Here is a 5261-nt window from a genome sequence, read left to right as displayed (position 1 = left end):
TTTCATCTGCGAGTTGTTTTCCCCTGTCTGTTTATACCACCCAGAAGCAACTACTCATCATTTTTCTGCTTCTCTTTTTTTCTTTGGGTTGGGTGTGAATTATTTTTCTCCTCATTATTTCCCCAAAAAACAAATCAGAGCATGCAGCTTCAATAACAAACATGTGTCTGTGAAAAAAGTGACCTTGTTTGTGTGTGTTGGCACAAAAACAATTTGGAGTTAAAGGAAAGTTTTTCACATCTCGTCGTCTCAGCCTCGGTTTAAATAAAGCTGCAGGTTTACACGCAGCCTATAAGCCTCTCTCGATACAGATCGCTCTATGTCCCCATTGGAACACATGTATATTTTCGCTTCCTTCCATTTTGAGCAATAGAAAAAACATACCCACAGTATGGATGGGTGGTTAGTGAAAACATCAGATTAAAAGCGAGTATTAGTCTGAGCTGCAGACCGACACAGGAGGAGGCCATGTGCTGCACGCTGGTATGGAGCCCGGAGCTTTCCGCGGCCCCCGACAGGAAGTGCTGCTGCTCGCTTGCAGGAGGGTGTTTCTATGGAGACCAAAGCAGGTGAGGGCCCGAACAGGAAGAGGAGTGCAGCGGCTCAGCTGGCAAAGAAAGGACGGGGGGGGAAGCAGATGAACCAGGCCGCTGAACTAAAAACATTAAAGAGGAGAAATCCCCCGACGGCACTTCTACCCAAAACAACTCAGACTTAAATCTCGTTTGAAGGCTCGCCTGCGAGGGATCCACGAGTCAAGGTTAAGCCGCCGACTGTTTCTGATGATCTCCCCGTGTTAAGATGAGTACACGGAGGAGGAGGCGGCGCTGTGTGCAAGCCGGAGAGGCGCTTGCTTAAAACGGCCAAGGTAAGCGCTTTCTTTTCGGGCCCGCTTACGTGAAACCATAGAGATTTTTCCAGCCACAAGTCGGGGGTGCATGTGTTTTTTTGATGCCCGTCTGCAGAAACTGCTTGCTGTTCAGTCTGCAGACCACCAGGGCAGGGTTCTTTTCTTCATGCCTGTTTTTATATGTTTGATCGCTAATGAGATGCCCTGCCCCGGTCCTCCAGTGCAGCACCTGAAGGAAGTGAGCTTGGTGGTTTCCTCTGTCTGGGGCCTGGGCGGCTGCGGACGTGTGTTCTATCAGCCGTCGCTCTCAAACCTCTTGGTGCTTACACTCTGATGTCTGAGGGAAAGCGATGGCTGGGGGGGATAGTCTCTGTCGTTTCTCGTGTCTCCAGTTCAAATCCCACATGCGTTTGAGCGACTGGATGATAAGTTTTTCGGTCAGACGCTGCGTGCTGTGCAGTCGGGGGTTGACGTCTCCGGCAGCCCGACTCATGTCGGTCTGTGGTCGGTGTTTTTCTCTCACTTATAATGCCATTTTGAAACAGAATCCTGTGGTCTTCCATCTTTTATTTTGTTGTCTTCCCCCAGAGGTCGTCACACAGATGTTTGAAGAGTGTTGCTTATCATTATGGAGATGCATAATTGATGGCTTCGGCGCTTGTAATTAGTGGAAGGTTTGAAATTCGTAGAAATGTTTTTATTTACTCGGCGGCGTTAAAACAGTTGAATGAAAATGTTCTCTGCAATGTAATGTGAAACTCTATTTGCTTTCTGTCTGGACGGATTTCTGTGTTTTAGCGAAAAGGATTCAACTGTGTTTTTCAGTGTCGATGCAATTTATATCCCCTCTTTAATTTAGTTTAAGGGATTGATCTCTTTTTAAATGTGTATAATGTTGAATCGGTTCTGTATAATTTATTGTATTTCTTTTCATCTTCTCAGGTTCCCAGGCTGACTGAATTTAAGGAGCATCAATATTCCCTCCAAGGTCTCTGACCAGCATCACATTCAAGGTCTGGAAGCTCCTCTCATCGGCTGACTGACTATTTTTCTTACCTCCTCGTGCAAAAGAAAAGGAAGCACCTGATCCGGCGCCATGCCCATCTTGAAGCAGCTCGTGTCTGGCTCGTCCCAGACCAAGCGCCGCTCGCGCATGGACCTGACCCGGGAGATGATCAGTGCTCCGCTGGGCGACTTCCGCCACACCATGCACGTGGGTCGCAGTGGTGATGCCTTCGGAGATACCTCCTTCCTCAGCACCCGCTCAGGAGAACCTCCCCCCGATACCACGTCCTTCCCCCGCTCCCCCCGACCCGGCCTCCTGTCTCGCACCTTCAGGAGCAGCAAACGCTCCCAGTCTGTGACCAGAGTCGACCAGCATGGCGACAGCGGCCTGGTGCTCCCGGGCGGGTCGCCGACCTACGTGAAGAACGCCATGTCTCTGCCCTTTCTCAACGACGAAGGCCGAGGGGACATCATGGGAGCGAAGAGTCTGTCCTCGAGTCCGTTCAAGCAGCAGCATGACGAGGTGGACGGCGGGGGGGGCGGCCGCGGCCACTCACTTCCTGGAACTGGAGGAGAGGGACTTTGGCGAGCTGACTGAGCTTCCGGAGAGCTCCTATCACTGCGGTGGAGGAGGAATGAAGCACGCCGTGTCGGTGATGTCCTTCCACGTCGACCTCGGACCCTCCATGCTCGGCGACATCCTGGGGGTGATGGAGAAGGAGGATGACGACCTTGGCTACGAGGAGGGCAAGAGCAGCGAGGGCCGCGCGTCACCCCCCCTCAGCACGCACGGCGAGGACGAGGACAGCCTGGAGAAGGGGCAGGACGAGGATACAGAGGAGCAGATGGAGATGGAGGTAGAGGCCGAGCTGCAGCGCTCCGTGCACCCCCCCAGGTCCATTGACAGGCAGCCTGAGGACGGAGGGCCCTACACCCCGCAGTACACCCCCGAGACGAGGCCCAAACACTTGCAGCATCTAGACAGCTGCTCCGTGTCCAGCTCGGGCTCGGCTGCCCTGGATGAGAAACCACACAGTCAGACGTACGCAGGAGACACAGACAGCGCCACCTTCAGCGCCCCGCCAGAGGAGGAGAGCAACTTCTCCTCGTTCCTGGAGGACGAAGACGACGAGATCCGCGTATGAGATCTCAAAGCTGACGGAAAAAGTAGGACAGAGCTCTGCGGGGGGGCGGGGGGGGGGGGGGTTGTGTGAAACTAGCAAGTCCTTTTGACGGAGTGGATTTACACTTGGAAGACACTGTAGTCGTCTGCTGTGGGAATGGGACCGGGAATGGGAATTTGTGACATGGGAGGCTTGCTTTGTTCGTCTGTGAAGACTGTGCCTGCTCCTGTAGGATGGGCCTTACCCTCCACTGTGTGTCAATCCATCTCTCCCTGTTGAACACTCAGAGAAGTGAAGAGCAGCCGCTTCTTTTTCTCTCTTCTTTTTATGAACAGGGAACATTCCAGCCATGCGCTGAGAGGAACGGGTTGGAAAAGAACTTTTTTTTTTTGTAAAGAAAAACACTTTCCCTAACTAAAGCTCGGTTCACACGCGCTCTCTCTTTTCACACTTGACGTGTCACATGTGCTTTTCTATTTCTCCCTCTCTCTCTCTCTCGTTCGCTCTGCCTCTCTGTTGTTGTTGTTGTTATGTTTTCTCTCTCTGGCTGTGGGACATCATGAGGCCCGAGCCGAACAGAAGGTCTCTGTCAACACAGGACCACTGGTGGGTGTCCTGTCACGGTAAAACAATGGGCCGTGTTTCTCACTGGAGAGTGAAGTCCTGCCTTGAGCCTCTTTCATCTTAAGACAAACATTTTGCTAAAGTCCCACTGATCCGTTCATTTTCTCCCTTATGTAACATCAGTCCTTGCCACGCTGCCATTTCCTGCTGCAACGCGAGACCACAGAGCCCAAACCCCAAATTCTCTTCTGTTTTAAATTTAGTGATGAGCGCCACACAGACTTCTGGAGATGCATCAGCCTGAATTACCTGTAAAGGATGATGTTTCCACACATTAAACTAGGGGTGTGAGGAGCTGTGTGTGGCACCCTGGAGAGGGGCTGGGCGTTTTGGTTCTAGCCTCTTGTCAAACCCTTTTATTTCACTCTTCTTCTCATAGATTTCCGTGAACTGGCGCGCCTTGACGAGCTTCCTTTCGATCTAATCTGCCAAACTGACACAGAAAAACCACTTCCTTCCTTCCTTGTTTGTTTTTTTTTCCTTTTTTTATACATCTGAGAGACTGCAGCGGTTCAACTGAATTGCGTCAAAGATTATAATCCTCTTTAAACCCGGGGGTGCCTTTATGTGTAAAAACAGTTCCAAAACTATTTTAAGGTTGAGGGGTTTGTACTGATGTAGAAAAAAAATCAAATGACGCACCAGCAGGCACTATTACACCACACACTACTTCGGACGTGTCTGATACCTGGTGAGGTTAAATGTATTTGCTATGTATGAGAAATATTTGCTAAATTTGTCTGTTTTTGAAGAGTTGATGAGAAAAAACACACAGCCAGCAATAGATGCAAGGGGCATTTTAGAAGATTTGCTATTTTTCTTGCAAGTTGCATTGTCATTGCAGCTTGACTGTATCTCTTGCGTCATGAAGAAGAAAAAAAAAAAAGAGAGGCAGTGGCCAGAAGTATTGAGGCTCAGTGGCGCTGATTGATGTCACGGCCTTAACTGAAACTGACATGTGCCAAATGATTAATTTTCTCGCCAAAAATAAATAAATAAAAAGACTCGGTGGTGAGGCTCACTTTCTGGGGGAGCCCGTCACATCTGTCTGCCGCCTCCCTCTATGTTTGGATAATCACTGTGGAGTTCAGCTCGAGTTCAGCTTGCAGGTTTAAAAAAATAAAGGAAAAAAAGATGGAAATAAATAGTGTTTTGAGATTTGCTATCATGTGGAAAAATGGAAAACAAATGAACTTGCATAACTGGATATTTATATTGCCAATCGCTCACACACTACATAATATATTCAGGTAATTTCCAGAGTAAATCTTGTGCGAATGGGAAGTTGTCCATGTGGCTTTGTTCCGTATAATGTGTATTCTGCCTTACTGTCGTTTTCTCCTGCCTTTTTTCTGTATTATCCAAAATAACCTATATTTTTCAATAAAATAAAGTCTGAACAAATTTGTCTACTTCATACATCTTTTTTTTCTTTGTTGCCTCTTTGTCTCGGCACATAAGAGGATAATATAACTTTTGAGTGCGACTCCATCGGCAGCATTAACAAAGGAATTCCTTGAGTGCCTTCTCCGTTTCCTGTTCCTATTTTCTGGCTCTCCCAGAAGAGGAAGGAAGGAAGCAATTGAGGCCTAAATTGGACTCGTCTCTTAAGAATTAGCTATACACGCTGAGAGGGATGTGATGACTCATGAGTAAAC

General features: G+C 48.8%; 1 pseudogene; it reads left to right on the top strand.

The window, feature by feature from the left end:
- The first annotated feature begins 287 nt into the window (after nucleotides 1-287).
- LOC128459011 (cdc42 effector protein 4-like) lies at nucleotides 288-5007 on the top strand (annotated as a pseudogene).
- The last annotated feature ends 254 nt before the right edge of the window (nucleotides 5008-5261 follow it).

This window comes from Pleuronectes platessa, chromosome 16 (assembly GCF_947347685.1).
Source record: "Pleuronectes platessa chromosome 16, fPlePla1.1, whole genome shotgun sequence".
In the NCBI taxonomy this organism is placed as follows: domain Eukaryota; kingdom Metazoa; phylum Chordata; class Actinopteri; order Pleuronectiformes; family Pleuronectidae; genus Pleuronectes; species Pleuronectes platessa.
The sequence above is the reverse complement of the archived record's forward strand: the minus strand, read 5'-3'. Positions and strand labels throughout refer to the sequence as shown.